The 23,792-nt window shown below is 41.7% G+C and overlaps 1 long non-coding RNA gene across 1 annotated transcript; it reads right to left on the bottom strand.

Annotated features, from left to right (window-relative positions):
• Positions 1-5,985: 5,985 nt before the first annotated feature.
• Positions 5,986-8,465, bottom strand: LOC309586332. Its single transcript, XR_014227359.1, has 3 exons — positions 8,303-8,465; positions 7,972-8,175; positions 5,986-6,600 (listed from the first exon to the last, which is right to left on the bottom strand). It is a non-coding gene; the product is annotated as an uncharacterized lncRNA (long non-coding RNA).
• Between the last annotated feature and the right edge of the window lie 15,327 nt (positions 8,466-23,792).

Below are 23,792 nucleotides of genomic sequence, written 5' to 3'. Positions count from 1 at the left end.
ATGCTTTGTGCATTTACTGTACAGAATCCCTCTACAGGATGCTGCAGAGTCAGCCAGTGTCCCATCACAGACATGTGTGTGACAAGTGAACTTGTTAAGCTTAGAAATAACATTACATTTTTGATTTAGTAAGTACTAAAATGATTAAAAGTACAAAAAAATTCTCCCCTTCAGGAAGATAATTTCGAACCAGCAAATATTTTTTGGATTTGCTTTACTGCATCTTCGCCTGCAGGAAGAGACCTAAAGGGCAAAAAAAAGTATAAATTCTTAAGTGAAAACACCTTCATTATTGCCTTAAAGGAAGAGTAATGGCAAACAGCCTGTGACTTCTCATTTCTAAAATCTAGATATTTCTTGAATGCAAGTAGGGATTTAAGACTTGGGATTTAAGTCTGTTACACTGTGCCAATCACCAATCTCAAATACTGTCACTGTATCTAGTAGGAATTTCCCAGACTTGCTCTGGGTTAGTTATAGTCAGAATCTCCTCTACAATATCTTCAACTACTTCAAGCCTCTATGTTGGGGTCCCTCCCCTGCCATGGAGCCCTGGCAGAGGGGCCCTGAGGGCACAGACACGGGGTTTCCCTGCCCCTGCTCAGCCTCGTTCCCATGGGTTGGTTTGTGTTCCCTGCGCGGGCAGAAGGACCCTTGGTCCATGACTGGAACAGTTCCTGGGCAGAGCCCCGGCCATGCGGCTGGAGAAGTAAACATCTCTCTGAAACATCTATCAAGAATCTGTCTGTCCTATATATTTCCTTTCCACGGGACTCCTGGTTTGGTATATGCATGTTGCAGGATCCCCACTGCAACAAAATGGTGGAGATTTGTGAGCAGAACGATCCCCGATCCCTAAGTGACTGATTTGTGTGAGTAAACCCTGGAAACTTTGGATTCCTCTTCTTGGTTTTGTTTTGCTATTCCATATCTAAACTGTGGAAGAACCGTGGGAAAACTCTTGGCTTTCAGAGCCGCATATGGACATTTATCTCAAACTTAAAATGATTCTTGAACAACGATTTGTAAATTTTAGCTTGATTCAAGCTCAAAAAGAACTGAAACACTTCCTGGCATGGTTGTTTAAGAACTTTTTCTATGTTTCTTGGGATTTAATTATTACCAAGGGCTTTTGGAAAACTGTTTGGACACAGTTAATATTGGAGTCAAAATATGTGCCAATGGAAGAATATCTTAGTGAATATTATTTAATTACCGAGACTGTTGAGCAATGTCAGCTATGTCCTGGCGAAGGGAAGCCTGGCGCAGGGACCGTGCGGCCCAGGCCACGTGCACCGAGCGCTCTGCGAGCAGCAGCGAGGCAGTTCCCGCGTGCGGGCGGAGCCACGCGAGCCGCGGTGTCGGTGGCGGAGCGAGGAGCGGCGGGACCCGGCGGTGCCCTCATGGCCCCGCGCAGCGCGTGGTGGAGCGAGCCCCGGGAACGCCCGACCGAGAGGGGCAGCGGCTGGCGGCGGTGGCGGTGGAGCGGAGCCGCACCCAGCCGAGACGCGCGCTGGAGCGGAGCGCGGGGGAGTCGTCGCTCAGGGGCCCGGCTGAGATGTGGCTGCAGCGCCTGGCAGCGGCAGCGAAGCTGCGACCAGAGGAGGCGACGCACGGAGAACTGAGCGGCGCGGCCCGGCCCAGCCCGCGCAGCCCCGAACGCGACCCCGGGAAGAGCGCGCAGGCACCAGCAGCCCCGACAATTCCAACACGGGAGTGACCGAAAGAGAGAGCAAAGACGCAGCGAGACAGAAAACAGCAGCCACTCGGAAAAAGGAAAAAATCATAGTAACTAAGATCTTAGGGATAGTAAAATGGTATAATGTTAAGCCAAATTATGGTTTTATAACAAGGTGTGACAACCAGCAAGACATATTCGTGCATAGAACTGCTATTCAAAAGAATAACCCTGAAAAATGCATCCCAAGCTTGGGAGATGGAGAAGTCGTGGAATTCAAAATTATACGACGTAGAAAAGGATTACAAGCATCGCAGGTCACTGGGCCTGATGGTGTTCCTGTAAAAGGCAGTATATATGCAAAAAATCGTAGTCATGTTAGACAATATCTCCATTGTGAGCCCCCCCCTACAGTCTCCCTTTCCTAATCCCACCTTTCCCTTTTACCCTATGTCCTATTACCCCCAGTGTATTCCCAATCCGTTTTTTCATCCATGGTTTCCCTCACAAAACCATGCTTTTGCCAGTTGTTTCCCCAAAAATCCCTTTCCAATGCTGAGTGGGGGATGAAAAGGGGGAGGGAAGAAGTTAAACCCTCTCCTGCCTCAGTTTCCCCACAAAGCATGCTCAGAGAGTTCTGTCTCCCTTCTCTCAGCCCTAAGATGTTCCACAGAATCTGTTTGGACATTTAAAGACTCAGGAGGGTGGCTTGTTTTGTTTTGAAACTGTTCTTGTTATGTTTATCCAGTTGTTTTCATTCTCCTTTTATTAAAATAAAACGGGTGAGGTGTTGGGGTCTCCTCCCCTGCCGGGTAGCCCTGGGAGAGGGGCCCTGAGGGCACAGACACGGGGTTTCCCTGCCCCTGCTCAGCCTCGTTCCCATGGGTTGGTTTGTGTTCCCTGCGCGGGCAGAAGGACCCTCGGTCCATGACTGGAACAGTTCCTGGGCAGAGCCCCGGCCATGCGGCTGGGGAAATAAACATCTCTGAAACAGCTATCAAGAATCTGTCTGTCCATATCTATTTCCTTTCCACGGGACTCCTGGTTTGATATATGCGTGTTGCAGGATTCCCACTGCAACACCTCTATTAGTTTTTTAGAGATGATTTGGACTTAAGAAATTACTATTTGCAATCAGTGCATCCCTCAGTTTCCCCTGAGGAAATGCTGAAATGTGCTCATGTGGGAACTATCTGTGCTTTGTTAGCTTGTGAATTTTGTACCGGAATCTATATGGCCCATATAAGCAAAAGGAGTTACACACATCCTGCAATTTGCAGGATTGGGTCCTTAAATTGCATTCTTTTCCATAGTTGTCATCTTCAGAGAAACAGTGCTGCAAGGAACCTGAGATTTTCCTGAGGATTTAAGTCAAGTTTAGGGAAGAGAAAGATACTAAAATAGGTAACTGAATGTTACAACCAAACTTCCATTTCATTTTCCTTTTTCAAAACCAAGTATTTATTTGTTACAAATCCATAACAAGGACAGATTAAGTTTATTAACATTCAGGAAGAAAACAAAAGGATTAAGAATGGCTACTATTTTTCTTTGACTGCAGAGTGCTGGAACATGTTTAGCTAACTCTTCCTTCCCAGATGTCTGGTCCTGAACCACATCTGGTCCCTTGGGTGTCTGCACCTGAACCACTTGGCTGCAGGGACAACTTGGGTGGGCACATTTGTGGGCCGTGGGTGGCATGTGGGATAACTCTGCTTCCCACACTGGTAATGTTGTTCCTGCTCCCTAAGAATAGGTTGGGGGGTACTTCTGACTGCTGTGGCGGAGACCTAAAGTGATCCTGTTCCATCCAGTGCACCCCTGAACTCGTTCCTTAAATATCTTCACCAGATTTCCTAAAGATTTTTGGCATTGGTTCACTACTTTCATGATGCTCTCATCTATAGCAAGAGAGTATTTACTTTTGTCTCTTAGTACCCAAGGCTGTATTTATAAAAGATCATGAGATTTCCAGGTAAAACTGGCTCTTGGGTGCAATTTCAAATAAAAAGCATGAAGGACAGATGAAATTCTAACATAAAAACAAATTATTGAGAAAGAACTACTGGCACTGAGGATTATTTTAAGCCATATATGTACTCAGATAAATTCATTGGGATTAGTTTCTACTGCAAATTTATGCAGTGCCTTGATCATTGAACTTCACTGATAATTACTTACTTGCATCCTCATAAGAAAGAGGAGATAAATGGTAGTTGATGAAAGGCTCTAATTTATTGTTCCTGCAGAAATAAAAACAAACTTTGCTTTTATGCAGAATGGTCACACAGGGAATTTCTATTTCCTTTGAAAACAGGATTGTTATTAACTGAGAGGGATTATTTAACATAAAATAAGAGGTAAAATGTTCTCTCACACTGGGATCAAACTACTTATTATTGCTTTGATATACTTTTTAATAAAATGAAAAGGACTCATTCTCTTTAGGACAACTTTAAAGTAGACTTTACAGAATATATAGAAGAAAAATCCTAATGATTTCCTTCCTTTCCTTCCTTTCCTTCCTTCCTTTTATATTCAATAGGAATACTTTATATTTTATTGGTTTCCCTGGATTTAAGACTTCTACAGTATCTGAAGGGAAGGAGAGGAATCTCAGTTTTACTGCACGTTTCTCAGATGCCCCCCCCCCCACTTGCAGACGCTGCTGGGTGTTGATCATGAATCTCTAGGAAATCATAAACTCAGTGCACATTTTGGGGAACAGGAGAACATTTCTGTATGTTTCTTTGGAAACTCATTTACCATTTGTGGTACAGGAGAGCCCAGGAGCTGTGCCTGGCTGTGTCCGTGACACAAGGCATTTATATGGTAAAAAAATGAGCCTTTAGTCTTTTCTCCAGAGAATTACATTTCACGTTCAACAGCAGTAGTGGAACAAAACAAACAAAGCGGGGTTGAAAGAGGCAACTCCTCCAGGCATGTTTTGCATAGCATATTGTATATAAATATGATGAGCAGATTAGAAGTGGTAACAGATTTGCTTCCAGCTTAATTGTTAATTTTTGGTATAGCCTTCTGTGAAGCAAGCTAATTTTTAAGGCTTGGTCATGAGCCACTTATTTAGTCAAGTTTTCTTCTGTTTTCCTTTCTTATTTGTGCATTTCTGGTTTTGGACTCTTTGAACACATAAACATGATGGGTTTTTTTCCTCCTGTTTCAATGGCTGAATTAAGCACAGCACATTTTCAGCAAACACTCCTTCTCCTCAAATCTCCTGGTTTAAATTTTCAATAGCATATTACTTCTGTTTGTATGCCAAACCTCTAAATATGTTGCCTCAAATAATCACCTCCAAATGGAGATGGTGACAAAAAAAAATTATCCTTTTGCCAAGGATTTTATAAGTCTTGAATCCTCCTTGGATGGAGACAGACAGAATATGGAGCCAGGGAAGAAAATATTATCAAGTAATTTTTGGTAATAGGTTTTGTCATTTTCAATTTTTTTTTAATGATAATCCTTTGAATATATTGACAAAATGGAGCATCTTGTTTGTCAATTAATATAGAGTGCTTTACGAAAGATATTATGACATTTGCCTCACCCTGTCTACGTCAATATGACAGTCTCATTAAGAGTTCAATGGGTTTTTTTTTTCTTCGTGTTTTTACCATGAGGACAAGTATGGAGTCACCATTCTTTCTGTGGTATGTATTTGCTTTCTCCCCATGCAGTGTTCTTCTAGCCTCTCATGACTTAGTTCAAAACACTACTTTGGATTTCTGTTTGTTGCAGAGAGTCATAAATATCAATTTATGTAACCTAGTGATTAGGATTAATGAATCCAATGCTCATTATACTGGAAGTGAATTGTTAACTGCCATTTCTGAAAATATGTTTAAAATAAGGGTCTTAGTTAACAACTGACTTAAAGTCTCTCATTTTTGGGGTAGGCGAGAATGAATCAATAAGAGATGGATACTACTCAATGTGCTCTGCACATGCTACCAGCAAATATGAATATTCAGTATCACTATGGATTTTTAGACAACAAGGAGCAGAAAATTCACCTTTAATATGACCTTCTCTGCTGCAGAGGAGCTTTCACAGAAGAGTCAACCAGAAGAACTTCGATTTCTCTTCCTGTGAAGGGCTGTGTGAGACAAATGCCTCAAACAGCAGGAGATACCTGCATGTCTGCCAGTCCTCATGGAGATTGGCAATGCTGTGCATTGCAGAGGAGACTGAGCACTTTGCTTAGGAATTTTGGAAAAGAAATCACTGGGATGATCTGATATAGATAAACATGGTAGGAATTACCCCTATTTAAAAATAGCAATATTAGTCAAATGTGTATATGCCTAGGCAGAAAGGTTTGGATGCTGTTAGATTTAGTCTTGAATTGTTTATATATCCTACCAAATGAACCTCACTTCCCATTTAATACAATAGAACTTCAGCAATAATTCTGGAAAATAGTTAACTGGCAGAGACAGGTGGATTTAAGTCCGTGTTTACTGTTCTGTAGTAGAGTTGAAAACACTTAACTTTATTCACACAAGAATAATGTGATTTGAGATAAACCTAAGACAAGATGCCAAGAAAACTGTGCAAGACATATTTTAGTGATGCAGTGCTAGGATCAAAATCTCTTTCCTTAATATTTTCTTGAACTGCAAGATTTGCATTTGACAGTTTAATGCTGTAATTTTGTAAGACTTACTAGATTGCTTTATTTTCCTCTTTTTATAGAAATCCCTGCTCTCTGATCCCATTCCTGAGGAATTCTAGGTCTATTACAGTGCTGCAATTCCATTGCTAACTGTGCTTTCAAATACTCTGTCCCTGAGATGCTTCCAAACTTGGCAGTGAAAGGAGCCATTCCCAGATCCTTCTGCTGATAAAAAACTTGGTCTGACAAAGACCTTCTTCTCTATCTGACCTGTTTGGGACCGGACCTGTGAATTGAAAAAGTGAATGAAAATATGTGAGCTCAAAGCAGCCTGAGTTCCTCCTCACCACTGCATAAGGAGGGGAAGTTTGTGAGTTCTAGGTTTACCAGGGGGACTAAAAGGGCTGCTACAGGCTTTCATTTACATAATTAACTGGATGTAATAAGCAGAAGTCTGGATTCACAATTCACTAACCTGAAACTTGTAAAAAGCTGATGGCCCTAAAGACAGGCTGGTGATTTCAAGCTGTCTTTGAGAGGCAGAAGCTCCCCATGGGCCTTATTTCCTGGTCCACTGAGGTCTCCATGGATATTTCATTGCTGTTTCACCCCTGGCAGGAGGTAACACCCTGCTCTTCCTTGGGGAAGCGCTGAAAACCACAGCCCTAGGTTCTCCTAGCTGACTCAATCACAGCTCCATAAGCACTGACATAAACAGTTGTATTGCTCAAAGACTGAAATTGTTCCAGCCTGCTTTTTTCTCTACACTTTTTTCTCTACATTAAAAGCATATTTAAATTAATGTTATTTGGCACAAACAGTAGTTGAACAAATTTCTTGCTCTCTCACAGCCTTCTTTGTGGTGCAGCTTAGCACTCTGTGCTGTGTGCTGTGGCTGCTTCCTCATCAGACTACTCTGTGGAAAAGAAAATGCTACAAAGTCATCCTAGTGGAAATAGCAGTTTTCTTGAGTCTTCATCTACAAGGAGAAGCTAAGCTTTTCAAGCATTTGTGCATTGCTTTTCCACATGCAGCCTTCAACTGAATGGGTTATAAAGGAGAAAATTAATTTTTCCTTCTACAGCATAAAGTTTGAGAAGGATACAATTATGCAACACTGAAATTACCTCAGGGAAAAATCTGTAATTTTTATATAAAACATTAAATAATAATTGAAGGCTGATGAACTTTCTTATCAGAATGAACTATTTAGCCTGACTTCTCTGTAGGAAGACTAGTAGAGTCAGTTCAAAATAACTCATGCCAAAATCTCTTGGAGTTAATGCCACCCCTCTTTTTCTCCAGTACTTAGCAGGTCCTGAGGACCATCTCTTAAGTGAAATTTTTTAAACTTGAATTTGAATGTACCTCATATTTCTTTCCATTTCAGAGGGACAGTACAAACGTGTATATATATATATAAAAATAAGTAAGTATATATATATAATGTGTGACACACACCCAAAAATGATGGCAGGTTCATTCCATACATTAGGCACAAATAAGACTGTGAAATGCTTCTCTGCAACCCAGTAAAATAGCAAGAAGGCAGAAAAGACTTGTGCTGATTCTGTGAATGTTACAATTTTGAACTGTTTTACTGAATGTGAGGTTACATTTGAGGGTGTCTCTGATTTGAGTTGAATCTTTAGCTTACCTGTAAATGCAGTCATTTGTAATTTAAATCTTCCCTATATCCAGCCCCAGATGGATTTCTTGGTTGATGCATGTGATAGGAGTCATCTTCTTTTATCCCTCTGTGTCTGTGGGCTATTCAAGCATGATTTGCTATTTGCTGTTTGGTGTCTCAGAACGTCCCTACCAAAGCTTCAGCAAGCTTGGCTTGTTTCCAAAAAACATCCTTTGTGAGAATTGAAAGAGAATGTTTGGAACACTATATAATAAAAGCAAACAAAATACAGCAGAAATAATTTTTGATCTCAGCAAGAGCTGAAAATGAAAATAAATAAAGACCAAGTGCTGCTTACTGAAATTTCTCTGCAGTGTGCACAGAGCAGAAAATAAAATAATTTTGTTGGTTCTATTGTCATTCTTGAAAGCACAACACAAAGCAATGCTGATACGGTACAGGTCCATCTGCCAGCTGGGAAGAAGAAAAGAAAAAGCAATTAAGAACATTATAAATTTGGCTTGTTGCTCTGGGCTGGAAAGATCCAGTTAAGCATGCTGTGATTCTGAACAGAGAAGTACAGGAGACAAGCCAAGACAGAATTTCTCTTGATTGTATCACTTGACCTGTTTCCGTTGCCTTCCACAGCTCTCCCAGCCACGGATATATCTGTAGCCAAATCACCTCTGGCTCTCAAAGCTAAAATCTGACAGCCCATGTATAAATCCACACTCCTGAGGATGTGTGGGCTAAATAGCAGCCTGGACAACTTACTCTTGCAGTCTGATCCTGTGAAAGAGGACCATTCCGCACACCTCACTGAAGACAGCCAGCCCAGATTTTCAGAGCATGGAACTAGGTGACCATTTCAATTTCTCCTACTCCTCCTACCATCATCTCCTTGACACAAATTTGCTTGATGTGTGAAACCAAGGAGTAAAATAACTCTTGTTCTTTATGGGTGGTGAGAAATCCGTACCTCTTCCAGGAAGAAGGCTCAGAATTAATTGTCTTGCAAATGGTCTTGCGTGTTTGTCACACATCAGTCAACCATCACTGGCATTGTGTTTGGGGACAACACAGGCAAAAACTGCTTTCATTGCAGCTTTTGCACTTTTGTTTGGTAGTCTCAGTGTCCTTTCTTGGTGATTCTGCACAGGACTCCACTGGTATGCATATAAAACAGCAATGGGAAATGAGTCTATGAGAAATGAATCTAGACCACATTACTCTTAAGTAAATGCATCAGGCAGCTGGTACAGGTCCAGCCAGATACAGCTCCCTTGAAACCAAACCTTATCTTTATGTGTCATTGTAATCTGGAGGAAATTAACACAAGAGAGCTCTGAAGTTATATCTGCTTGTATTGGGTTGACCCTGAGTTGATGGACAGTCTTTAAGACCAATTACACTTCTCACAATTTACATATTTAAACCGCACAGAAAGGCGGGACTTCCCCTTCTGGTCGGAGCTCGCCTGCTGGGAGGTGGGGGCTCCGGAGCCTCCCGGCCCCGCCGGGCCGGGCCGGGGCCACTGCCCCTTTCCCCCTTTCCCAATGCTGCGGCACGATCCCTGGGTGGCTGGGGGGGGACTGCCTCAGAGCCACAGGCAGCTAAACCCAGCCATGGACTGCTCACAGCTAAACCCATCCAGCGCGGCTTCTGGGGACCGGCGGGTCCCTCTCCTCTCCACGCGGGGCCGGCGGAGTCAACGGGAGCCGGCAGAGCCTCCTGTCTGCAGCCAGCACACTTCGTGCTGAACTGAAGAAGACACCACGCAGCCAGCAGCACAAAGGGAGCGAGGCTCTCCCCACCGTAAAGGCTGAACAAGAACACCCTTCAGCATGGCGGCTTCAGAGTCAGAGAGAAAGAGAAGTGAGCCATGTGGGACAGAGCTGAGCATGGCGGCGGGAGAAAAGAGGGCGGTGCCACGATTCTGGCGGGCAGCTTAAAAGAAACCTTCTTGCATGCCGTGGTAAGAAATTGTAATACCACAAACTGTTTGTCTCTTTAATCCATTTGAAGAACATGGGGGGATGGAGTATCTTCGTGTGCCTGTGAAGATTGTGAAGAATGCCGATGTCAGGCTTTATAGTAGCAAGAGGCTGTTAGAGACTTGTGGCAAAGAAGAGCCTTTGTGTGCAGGCCAAAAGAACTTATCCTTAAAAAGATGAATAACCCCATGTGATGGCCCATGTTTTGCAGTGTGAAGGAACTGTGAGATTTTTCATGGGAGAGATGTTCTACACACAGCAGATTGTTTGTTTCCGGGCGGATCTGCTGTTGGTGGCAGTTTGGGAACCACGTGCAACTGAAGGAAAAACCCTTTTTTCCCTTAAGCATAAGAGAGAGACTTTTCAAGAACTGGAACACTGACTAACATCCCATGTTCTGTTATCTCTTGTGTGAGCTAGGTAAAAGGAGAGAAGTGCTGGCTGGAGGGGGGGGGGGGGATTTGCTTTAATTTTGTTTTGTTATTGTCTCTTTACTTTTAATTCTATTAGTAATAAAACTCTTTCATTGTACTGCAACTGTTTAAGGTTTGTGCCTGCTTTGCTTTTCTCCTAATTCTTATCTCACAGAAGGAAAACAAGTAAGTAATGAATATTTTGAACCAAAACCACTACATTTAATTGGTGTTTCTGCCCGGTTTCGAACTCAACCCGCTACACTGCTTTACAGCATCTGTCCTTGCAAACTGATGATGTAGAATAGCCCCTTTCTCTGGGTGTCCTTCTGGTTCCACTGTTCCCAGAGCTACCAGGACACGGTGCCCTGCTTGCACCTGTGAAGCACAGCCCATAAATCTGCTACTACTGCCTTAAAATCATTGCTTTGTCCTGTGTAGGTCACCCCTGAGCCTGCACTAATTGTACTGAACTGCAGTTATTTTTGTAGGCAGCATGACTTGTTCTTCCATCCCCTTCACATCTCGCACCTGCTCAACATGCAGCCAGAGGACACAGACAGCCCCCCCTGAGCCAGGGAGAGGATCCGCCACATCTGCCAAGCTACCAGCAGGCACAATTGTGCCATTGGTGGGTCACAGCTTTGGGCAGGAGCAAAGTAGTCACCTGTTTGTATTTAAATAGCTCTGGTGGCTGTAATAATGTCAGGCCACTGCAGGTTTGCTGGTGCTTCGCAGTTGGACTCTGGGATCTACCCTGGGCTGGCTTAGTAGTTTTTGTTTTCATGCTCATGTAAAACATGGAGGGGCCAACAGAAAGTTTATGGTGGCCAACCATGGTGGCCACAGCCCAGTAGCCTGGCAACCACCTCCACTGGCTATCAGCCACCCAAATCAGCCATAGCTTGGGGAATGTCATGTGCTGAGAACCGAGAATCAACCTGCCAGCACTCAGCTGAGCAGGTGCAGGCTGGGGACAGCCTTCGAGATGGATATTGCTCCAATCTGATGTGAAATTTGTGCCAGATTATCTCCATTCATTAAGTGAGAGAATAGAAAAAATGGCCATTTTAATAAGGGTGGAATTGAACTTGAATACAGAAAAAATCAAACTAGTTGTCTAAATAGAATAAATCTTTTATAGTGTTCCCAGTGGTTTATAAATTGTCCTCAGCTAGTTCATGTTTGTGTGGAAGCTTTTTGTGAAAAGCTGATCTTATCTTACTGCAAGCATTTTGCTCCTGTTCTGTGGGGAAAAAAAATGTTTGGTTCCATTTGTAGAATGAGATTAGAAATACAACTTGTGGGAAAATGGTGGGATTCTTGACACAGAGCAGTAATAAAGAAACCTCAGAGAGAAAAGGTGGGAAAAGGTTATTAGGATCATTTGACTCTGGAAATGTTGATTTGCTCTCTTCTTTTGTGTGACACTGGGGAAATCAGACTTGATTTTTAAATATGATATAAATTGGAAATAAATTTCAAAGGTAAACTGGGAGGTAGATATTTAAAGAGTACTGTTACACCTTTGAACTGGTAAGTTTAATTAAGACAGATGGACCCACGAGTGTTGTAAAAAAGCAAAGGCTGGGTAAGCTCTCATAGTTGTCTCTCAATTTTAGTTTATTTCTGGCATTAGAAATGGGTGAGCCTTCCTCATAAGAGGCTTATTCCTACTTTCTCCTTTACTGGGCTGCCTGTTTTCTGAGAGCTTGGGAAAATCTTTATCAACCATATAGGCACTTTGAATGATGCAAGCAGAATTTTGAAAGGATTTTGTTTCATTCTCTCTTCTTAAATTTTGCCTATTAATTAAACTTGCAATTTAAAACCTATTTAAATGCATCATTAAACATATTTAGTTTACTTCCAGGATAAATGCCACTATTTCTCATTTAGTAAATTAGTGAATTGGGGCATAAAGTAGGTAGCTGACACATGTGATTCACCTACCAAGCATGGAGTAAACTGTAGTGCTAGTTTCTGAGTGAGAAAGGACCTGACCTATGGCTGATACTGTCTTCAGGAACTGAGAAACACATTAAAAATGGATGACTAGAGGAGATGGGAATGATCTCAGGAGCTTAGGAGTTGGGTTTGGATCTGAAAGCAGCTGAAGAGAATGCAAATATTCTACTGGCCTGAGTGGGTTGCTTGAGGTCCTCACAATTTCATCCATTTCAGCAGAACAGAATTTAATAGTTTCTGTTGGAGTTACCTGAATGGAAACAAAAGGCATCTCTTACAGCACAAAACCCTAAAATAGTAAGTTTTATAAATTAATGCTTCAGCCAGTTCAGCATCCAGTCTTGAATAATATTTCACTCATAAACAAACAAGACAGTGTTTCTGAAGTATTATTTGCATGGAAAAAAGATAGACTATTTAGAACAATATAAGAAAATTGTTCTAACTCATGCATAGATGTATTTTATCCTGAGATTGTGAAAATACTTCTCCTTATGTTATTTTATTAATTGCCAATAGATGTAGATTTAAAATGGAGTGCTGATTTGTCTCATAGAATTTAGCAGAATGAAGAAGCACAAAAAGAATCAGTTTTGTTATCTTCCATTTTAATGTTGCATTAGTTATTTGAGAGTTTATTGTTTGAACAATTGCTTCAGCTACCTTGTAGTAAATTATATTCCAAGAATGCTTCTATTTTGCCCAAATTTGTTAATTTTTAGAATTCATTGCATTCAAAATGGTCTCTCATTTGAGCAAGACATCAGCAATTTTATAGCAAATGAAAATCAGTTATTGAACATGAGACATGAAAAATCTAAGAACGTATTAATTGTATTTGTATGTAACCAAGTCAACTGCTTTCAAATAAATGTGAATATTGTGGGCAGCTTTTTGTTGTTCCAGTTTTTCATCTCAACTTATTATTTCGAACACCAGCTTCTTACCTCCTTAATTCCTTTCCAAAATCCAATAACTGAAATAAAATTATGTTCTAAAATGGTAGCAGAAATCAACATCCAGAGTGATGAGAGGATGCTCATTGACACAGGTAATGCCATTTTCATATTGCCATGATGTTGGTCCAGATGCTCACATGTCACTTGTAGGCATTGAGGAGGTGGATTGGGAACCTCGAGCAGTCCAGGAGCAACAGTTTTGAGCAGGGTCTGGAGTGACTATAGATCCATGAGGTTTGTAACTGCAGCTCTACTATTTAGTGTATATTCCTACCATGCGCAAAATCCCATCCCCAATCGCAAGTTGAAAATGATCCTTTGTACACATAGACTGTGTGGGCTTCATTAAGTATTCCTGAGGACTTAAAGGAACACAAAATCCAGTGTCCTGTTTTCTAGACATTCAATGTTCCTGAAGGAAGAAGAAATGTAATTTGAAACTCTGCTGTACTATTTATAGACAACCTAATATCACAGGTTGGGTGTAAACAAAATTTTATTAAGTTCTGACTGATGAGTTCCATGGCTGGTAAATCGCTCTTGGTCAGATCTGGGTGTATTAAAGTGCTTGGTTGATTTAGGATGTGAATGTAAATGGCAAAACTCATTTTATGAGCTTCATTATTTCTGGAATGAGGCTTCTCATACAGCTTATTAATATACCTGATTTTTATTATCTTTTCCTCCATAAAAGCCACTTTCTTAATAGGTATTTTGACACTGAGGTTTAATGGCATTTAAAAAGACACAGCCAGGCACAGAAATTGCAAGTCATATATATTAAATTGTTCAGTCATGAAAAGATCATTCCATCCTAAAAATGGAATCTCTGCTGTTGTTTTTCCATTTAGGTTTCAGGTTTTGCTCTGGTAGTTTGAATGTTATATCCGGGTAAAATAATTTCTTTTTGCTTTTAGGAAATAATTTTTTTTCCTTGTCCACAAACTAGAAGAGAGAGACAGCAGCTAGAGGATCCCAAGAACATTTATGGTTTTTGAGCACTTATGAAATCTGTATCAATTAATTTGATAAAACAAAGTCCGCCAGCATGAATGCCCCTAATAGTACATTACTCTATGGATAGCTGTTCCTTTATTTGTATAAACCACTTTGCCTTTGAAAATTCACTGGATCACCATACTAGGATAAAGTTTGACTAGGTGACCTTCCAATTCTGAAGGAAAACCAGCTCAAACTTCTTATTGCCAAGATTCTACAGGCTTCTACTGTTCTTTGCCTTGTCAACTTGAGTCAGTAATTCAGACAAGAATTCTGCAGATTTATGACAGAATATTTTATCTTTAAATTTCTTTTCAATATACTTTTCATTTGCAAAAAGTTCTCTACATTTTAGAAGTATGCATATATTTAAGCTGACATTAATTTTCATAACGAACATGAAAATGTAATATACATAGCCAGCTGAAGCTCATTACTGTGCTATTTAAAAAACTTTCATAACCATATCTGTGCTAAAATAAATACTCTCTTTTTCTTAACAACCTGCGTTACTTACAGACAGTGGCATGCTCTTGCTGTAGGCAGAAGAAGCACCAATTTTTCTGATGGCCCGAAGCTTTTCACCCTGTAAATGTGGTTGCAAAAGGATTGGGGATGTAGCCCTCCAGAGAACGTAGATTTTTCCGCCGTGTACAGAGCAGTATAAACTTCATGCATGTGTTCTCTGCTTGGAAGTGTCTGTCTGGTTTAGCACATGTTTTCTAGCTCTGAAATGCAGCACTTCTGCAATATGTTCTCAGCATAATTCTGGATGAGTGCCTGTGTGAATGGAGGCGCTTGCACTGAAGGAGTAATCTGATCTTCAGAATAGATTAATATGAATGGGAGCACTTTGGAAGTAGGGATCGGACAGACTAGTGAGGGATTTTGATTCCATTGCAGGAATTATTTGTAGTCATTACTCATTTTCCAGGATGTTGCACCACCTGATGTAAAAGCCTTTCTGCTAGAGGATGGGCTTGTGAGAGGATTTAGTCTTGTACAGTAAGTAGCATGACTTGCTTTTCTCCCTGGTGGTTTTATGGTGGTCTCTAGGTTCTTACTACCTGGATATATGAATATGGACTGGCAAATTAGCTTGTTTCATTGTAGATGTAGTTAACAGATGTAGTTAAAGCAGTGAAGATCATCTTATTTCTGTTTAGAGTGTGGATATTCTTTAGAAGTCCTAGCAAACTGCTATGAAAAGGGAAGCAAAATTACAGAATCAGCTGCTTTGGGATAGACTTCAGGTATCCATCCCTCTGTCCAACCTCTTGCTCCAAGCAGGGTCATCTGTGAGATCAGGACAGGCTGCTCAGAGCTTTACCCAGCTGGGTCTTGAACTCTCCAAGGCTGAAGAAGCTCTCCAAGCAGTCTGGTCTCCTGACTGTCCTCAGCTGTGGTGATGCAATACCTTTATTGTATTTTTATATAAGTTTTCTGTACCCCAATGGTTCATCCCTACCTTCCCCACTCCTATTCCCAGTTGGTTTGCCCCAGACCCAAGCCGCTTCCCCGGTGCTCCCTACATGGTTGTTCTCCTCCCCTTGTTCTAGCTCTTTCCGTATCAATCATCCAAACCCCTCCTGTTGTTCCCAAAGGTCCAGTGTCCATCATCTGGAACCTCCCAATTTACCCTTATATGGTCCCCATCAATCCCCTGAGACCCTATCCCTGTAGATACCTCCCCCTTTGGAAATCCCCTAAACCTCGCTGCCCCATTGGGGCATGTGATCCCTTTCCCTCCTCCCCTTGGGGCTATTGGCCCAAGGAAATGTCTATCCTGGTCCATATCCCTCCCTTAGAGATTTCTATTGGTCCCCAGTTAAGCCATCCCCATTGTAACACCTCCCTTTATAAGAGGTTCCCTGGAGCTGCTCGGGGCTTGTCCCCTGTGAGTTGCCTCCAATAAACTTGGATTATCTCGTGTGGCAAGCCTCCTTGCTACTTTTTAGCCTCTCCCTCGTCGGGACTGCTGACAGCCACTGTGCCTGGAGCTTCAGCTCCCCTGGGCAGAGCTGAACTCCTGAGGAGCAGCTTTAAAGCCGAGAGCCTCCAGCTGCTCCCCACTCCTGTCGCACACCGCAGGAGCTAGCCTGGGCAGTGGTCAGTGGCGGTCACTGTGACACTCAGTGAAATGCCTTTTCCTATATCCAGCTGGAATCTATTCTTTCACTTTAAACTCCTGTCTCTCATTCTCCTACCATGCATTATTACGAGGAGCCCTGCTCAGCTGCTCGATACCCCTCCAGCGAGGCAGGGCCAGGCTGCTGTGAGACCTTCCTGAAGCTGTCCTTTACCCAGGCTGAGGAAGCCTTTACCCTCTGTTCAGCTCTGCTCACAGGACAAGTCTTCCAGCCCTGACCAACTTGGTGGCCTACACTAGACTTCCCCAAGTTTGTCAATGACTTAAAATATCAGGCCAGGGCTACTGCAGAAATAATTGCAGGAACAAGGTCTTAAACTTGAATTTGTCACTTCAATGTTTTTATACCAATTCTTTCTCTTGCTGTTCATTGAGCAAGAACCTCTCAGCACTTTAAGAAATCAAAATCTATTATCACTCCCTAAGATGCATTGCTTATAATAGCTATCTTCTTGGAATTTCATTAAAGACATTATACTTATTTTTCCTACAATGTCTTCTTTTCATCTTTGCCAAACTCCATGGATGGCAGACGTTTTTCAGGATTAATGAATAGTGACAACATCATTAGTCACTATCTCAAGATCCAATAATCCTTTAAAGGAGTGATGTGAAAGTCAATAGTTAAACGAGAAAAGGCTTTTAAATTGCTTCCTGTCTCTAAGAAGTCAATAAAGGCCCTCAGTGGGAGGGTGAGCATCTCTGTGTCTCAGTGTAACAGCAGCCAAGGCTTCTCAGGACAGGACACAAGCATGCATGAGAGACAGGAGTGTTTCAAGCTACTTCCAGGCTGACCTGCAAAAGAGGTCTCTTTCCAACTCAGGGTGGCAAGCTGCAGGGAAAGGATAGTGCCTTCTGTGTTTTTTTAACTAATTAACATCTGAAAAGTTATCTCTTCGCTCTACTTCGCCATCACCATTGAAGGAAGAATTGCAGATAATACCAAACTGGGAGGAGCAGTCACTGCACTGGAGTACAGGGCAGCTGGTCATAAAGACCTTGAACAGCTTTGTCTTCTTCAAAAATGGTATTGAAGAAATGGGCAATGGATGTGGGAGTTGAAGAGCTGGGCTGGTATTAGCAAAATACTCATGTCTCATTCAATGTCGTTTGCATCCCCATGCCTTTGGTTGTGGAGCTGTAGATGCTACACCAAGTAGGACTAAAACATCAGAGAAAAGTAAACGACCATGACAGCACAAAGAAATGTTTCTGCTTCTTTAGAAACAAGGCAGGTTCCTCACGTGTCCCTTTCTCCAGGCCTTTTCCTTGACTGAAGCAAAGGAGCTCCATTATTCCATGCAGCTGAAGGTGGCCCTGTATCACACCCAGGGCTTTCTCCTTTGAGGAAAAGCTGCGTTTTAGTTTCTGACTGTGTCTAAAATGAAGAAATTTCATTCTTGACAGTCTTTTTCATTTTTTCAGAGATGAATAAATTATCAGGTCAGCTTGTTGGGACATTTTCCCTCCCATCTTCTCCCCTAGGCAATTTGATTTAATGTTTAGCTTTGTTGGAATTGCCCAACAGTAACTACACATTGGGAAAGCTGCCACATCCCTGAAGTCCAGCCTGAAAGGTAATTTGTGTCAGTGCTTTAGGAACAAGAGCTGAATGGGGGACTAATCCCCTGTATAGAGCAGAGCTCTTTTGGTGCCAGTCAGCAGGCTGGATCTGGCTAGGATGACTCTGCTGCGCACATGATTTTGCTTAGGGAGGGGGGATGAAAGGATTTGATAGGAGTTTGTGCAGCCATCTACCACCTCCTTTGCCTGTGCAAGTCCAGGCACCAGCAGCAGACACCAGCACATCCACATCCATCTCAGGGCAGGGAGTGGAGAGCTTGGATCCCCCTTCCATCACCAGGACAGTGAGAAATCAAAGCACTTTGAATGCTCATTTGTGAAAATCCAGACATGTCGTCTCTTTGTATCCACTTTTCTTCAAGGGAAAGCAATAATGCTTATGTCCACCTCTTCCTTAGCATTACATCCATGCACTTCAGAGCACTTGGCATTGATAGATACTTTTATAATCAATTAAATAAATGTACAGAGGTTCCTCTACATTTATTTCACAAATCTTTAACAGCATTTAACCCGTTTCTCATTTGCTTAACTTTAAGATCAGAAACCATGTCAGTTGTTACCTCACAGATATTTTAAAGAAGAGGCATTTATCATAGTGATTTGTAATGTCATCCCTGACCTTAGATTACTTGGTAGCAATTAAACCATGTGTTTAAGTTCCTGAAGTATTAGGAAATATGTTAGAATGGAAGAATGCTTTTTCACCATGTCCTGTACAAAAATATTCTTTTAATTCATAAGGCACAACCTTATTGCAATTTCCTTGGTTTTCTTGCAGGTACCCATCATAAGTAACCACAGAAGAACAGCCTATCAGTGAGAATAATACAATGGTTTTATTTCATTGCAATTATTCATGTTTTCAGTTTTGTTGAGACTTTTCTATAGGACTCACTAACAAGAATTACCAGCTGGAAATTAAAGGGACAGAACATAGAGCCATAAATTTTCATGAACATGTAATATCTTTCTGTGCTGGATTTTTTCCAGTTAAATGAGTCCAGTCTGTGCAGGTTGTGGAATAACAGAATGGCCATTTCATTCTGAGGCAAATGGGTAAATAGGGATATGGGAATAGATTGAAGCTCATTAAGGAGTTGGCTTCATAGCTTCATAGTTGCCATCCTCTGGATTGTCAATGGGTTACACTGTGCCAATACACATTTTCAGCACCATACAGAAAGTAACAAGTAATAGAAAAAATATTTTGGACATAAATTCAAAGGAGAAACATGTAAATATATGTTAGTTTATAGATATACTCAATGGTAAATGTAATTATTAAATTATTATTCTGTTACAAATATAGCAAACTTTTCTGAAAGTACTTAAAAATATTTTTCCTCAATCCTGCAAGACTTACTGTATTCATTCATATATATGTGTATCTGCAAACATACACACACACACATGCACCATCACTGCTCCCGCTCAATTTTTGTTAGCAAATGACTGGCAGTGCTAAAAGTACTAAAAGGACTTTCATCATATTGAATTTAAGTCACTCAAAGGACATTGGAAAATGGAGCTTTGTGAGAAGACACAATTTAAATAAAAATGTAAAAGGTCTCTCACCCCTTCCCTTCTTCTGTAGTGTCTCTGTACTGCTTTTCATTCTTCTGCTCTCTATTGCCCTTCTAAATCCTGTGCTACTCCCACCTATTCTCTCTCTTTGCTTTCATGCTAACTAGCAGTATGTCCTTTCATGTTCCCATCAAGCCTGGACAAGTGGCAAATGCTCTGTCTCTCATGCACACTGACTTTTCTCATTGTTCTCAGCTGAAAAAGTGCAACTGTGCTTGCTTTTCAAGACGTTTGTTTCAGATGGGATTTTTCAGGGTGATGAATCAGACTCATTTTGTTCTCCAGTAACTGCACTGCAGCTTTGATGTTTCTGTTCTTCCCAGTAACACATCAATGACGATATCTTTTCTGCAATATAACACCATACCAGGCAGTCTGATGGAGGGATAAGTTCATGACATGACTACAACCAAGTGTTAATGCTAATTTGACAGAGGTAAAATCTGTCTCTGTCACTCCATCTGTAAAAAACAGGAGATGATGTCACAGAGTTTCTATGCAAGGCCACAGCGAGGACTAAAGAACATGATGCTAAACTTATGTGTGGCACTAAACATCACAGAGCTACAGCACTACTTGAGCTTCATCTGATTCATCTTATGATAAAAAATGAGCATTCACTAATTGAGTAAATGTTTGCAAATATTTTGCCACTGAATTTAAATCACAGATTTATTGCAATAATAAACATGAGAGTACTTCTTGATAGTTTGTTAATTGAGTTGTGTGGGTGGTTAGCCTTTTATTTTTATTAAGATGATTCTGTATGTGAAATCACATGATTTAGTTATTTTGTCTGTAGTCAGAATACTGACCATGAACATCAGCTATCCCAAGTGATTTTCCCTCCTTTTGAAATCATAGGACAATAACATCAGAGTCATTATGCAGAGTTTTGTTTGTTCAAATTGAATATGCATGAGAAGCTGTCTAGAGGAAGCCAGGCAAGGCAACACTTCTGTTAAAATGCTGAGAAATTTGTGAAGTTAGAAGTAATCTTTGAGTATTGTAACAGACCAAAACTTGGTACTGAGTTAGTTTAGGAAAATGCCACTCTACATTCCACCACCAATATTAAAACCTGGAAGGTAAATCTCCTTGCAGACTAAGAAAAAAAGTTTATGATTGGCTTGATCTAGTCTCATCAGCTGGAACACATAAACCACACTGTTCCCAGCCATTGTTGAAAGACCCTTGAATTTACATTTCCAGAATAGGAGATGACAGCACAGTTTATAATGCTGTCTCCATTTACATGAGGGATCAGGAACCTGGACATGAAGGCATTTCAGGGTGGGAGAACGAGATGAGGAGCTGCGCAGAGCAGTGGTTGATCTGTAAAGGTCATGGGCTGCAGGAGCCAAGGCTGCAGGAGCTGCTGGAGTGTCTCTTGCATTTTGAAGAGCAGCCACCATTCTGCTCCCTTGGCTGTTTCTGATCCAGTGACAGAACACACGGCCCACTGCTGATTTTTATCTCATTTTCTACTGACACAACTGGCACAAGTTCTCTTTTGATCTGAGATCAGAAGCAGATGTTGGGTAATGCAGCTTGATGATTTGAGGACAGGATTTGGTAATGCTAGGTTTACAGTTGAACTTGATGTTAAAGGTCTTTTCCAGACTGAATGATTCTATGATTTACAGGTAGGGGCCCAGCAGCCAGATCCAGGCACCCTCTGATCTAACAGGGAAGCCTGAAAGTTTATGCCATCATGCTTGTGTCACAGACTGTGGAACCATCCTTAATACCATGTGATTAAGGTACCTTTATTTAAATCTGATAGATGTTTTTCTAACCAAGCAGCAAGGGAGAAACTCATTCTATGATTCTTTTGTGACAGAAGACTATTCAGCTGCATGGGGGTTTTTTTGTAAAGCAAGACCATTCTCTTTGCTTTTCCTCAGTAAAATGCTCTGTACCTCACCATGTGATTACAAACTCAGGAAGCAGACAGCAGACAGCAGAAGTGAAGGTTCAGGTCATCATTAAGACACTGCACACTCTCAGATCCCTCTGGAGTCAGTGGAGATCTACTCAAAGCTGATGATGGAGCCCAGCAGGCAGCTGAAAGTTCCAGGAACCATGTTCAAGCAGACACAAAGGCTGGGATTCATTTGCCCAAACACAGACATCTATTATCAGTTCAGGTGCTGTGAAGCACCTCTCTTGGCCTCCTGAAGGCACTTCAGAAAGGTTTATGTGCTCCCTAGAGTGTATTTGCCATCCCTTGCAGGTGTCTCAGACAGCTCACCCTGTCTGGACCTGGTCCTGGACAACGTGCTTCACCTGGCTGTTCTTGAGCAGGGGGATTGAACTGGGGGATTTCAAAAGGTTTCTTCCAACGTAAATGATACTTTGGTCTCAGCTGGAAACAAATTCCAGTGCATAGGGCACCTGAAAGTTCTGCTCTGCCTAAATCCACTGACAGCTTGATTCATTTCAGGATGTTTAGGAGTTTAGTACCCCATGAGATGCTCTTCATCTCTCTGGGATCAGCAGATACAGAACAGCACTTACGGGAAATATGCATCGTTCATGCCAGGCCAGGAGGGACACCCTCACCATCGCAGGTACACTGGGTACTAACATTTGAGTGACTGACTTCTCAGTAGTCACATCTTTTGAAATGTTATGTACCCAAGAGTCCAGGTGGCAAAATCCACCCATCCAGAATTAGTTCCCTCCACAGTAAAATAATTCCTTGCTATGATATTGTGCATCTACTTAGAGTGTGCTACACTTAGCACTTCATGCTTTTGTCTGTTACATTAACAACTCCTCAGCTACCTGGAACTTCCTAGCTATGCTGGTATTTGATCAAGCCATCTCTAAACCTTTACTTGGGCAGACTAAAAAAAAAAAACCAAAACCAATTTTTCATTATTTAAGGCAGATCTTTCAGACTGCAGCCTTTCATTCCTGCAGCCTTTACCATGACAGGTTTTTGAGTCATTAAATACTAAAGTGTTGGAAGATCCCCTGACTGCCAGAGGACGTGGCTTACTGTGATGGTGTGTGTCTTTTGTCACCTGATCAGAGGAGGCAGATAAGCCAGCAATTGAATGCTGATGATCTTTCACTGGAGTAAGCATTGTTTCCCATTAATTTGTAGCAATGGTCCAGTCTGAACAGGAGAGAAAGCAGTGGAACCAAATTAATGATGAAAAAGCTGTTTTCACTTCAGTCTCTGTTTATAAATGAAGCAATACCTAGAGACATGCATCCCAAATGTCCATCACCCTCCCTCACTGACTGTTCAGCGGGAATAAATCTCATTTTCTTGTACAAAACATTTTCTCACACAGCAATAGCGCAGCACAGGGAAATGCCCCATACATTCCCTGAGACGAGAAGATGCAGCACTAGGTTGTAGATAAGGGTCCTTGGGTAAAACCTCACTGTAAGGCACATTTCCAGTCCTACAGCCCACTGCCAAGATCCTTGCCTTCCCCCTGCAGCTGGAAGTGGTTTGTTCTCATCAGAGGACCGTTGTACAGAAGATCCTTTGTGGTTTTTTGCATCCTGTGTCTTGGATTGATGTAGCAGCGAATTAGGTTGAAATCTGGGATTGTAGATTACTTTGTTGCACTCCACTTCTAATTGCAGCCTGCCCAAGAATCAGCAGTGTTGGACTGCACGGTAATGTTTTTGCCTTGCTGCTCAAAATTAAATTTTTCTGTCTACAAAATGTACTAGTTTGGATGAGAAAGCTCAGCCCAGAAGACAGTGTACCAGCAAATTATCTCCCTCTCCCCCATGTCTATGTCATCACTATTATCTCATTTACCCTAGAACAGTAAGAAATGTAGCGGAATCCAGTTATCTCATTTTATTTCCCTTGGTGGATGTGACAGAACATCTTGTGACCTATCAAGCGGCTCAAAGCAATGTGGGGATTTCAGCAAACAGCCTATTTACTTACAAGAGGTTGCAGCTTCTTTAGTCACATTGAACAGCACTTTTTATTTTTTCCCTCTAAAAATCCCGAAGCTAAAGAGCCACAAGCTTTTCAGGGTGGCACAGGTTATCCTATGACAGCTTAGCCAGAAAAGCCAAATGTCACTGTCACGTGCACTGACACGTGCGAGTCTCAGTCATGGACCTGAATGTTGTCACGCTGGGGCTATCTACAACCCTGTGATTAAAAACGTATTCCCCTCCAAAAAAAAACTTTGGCATCCCTAAGGTTTAG

The sequence above is a fragment of the Coloeus monedula genome, assembly GCF_965178545.1.
Source record: "Coloeus monedula genome assembly, chromosome: 2".
Lineage (NCBI taxonomy): Eukaryota > Metazoa > Chordata > Aves > Passeriformes > Corvidae > Coloeus > Coloeus monedula.
Note: the sequence above shows the minus strand (reverse complement) of the source record. Positions and strands in the feature narration are given on the sequence as shown.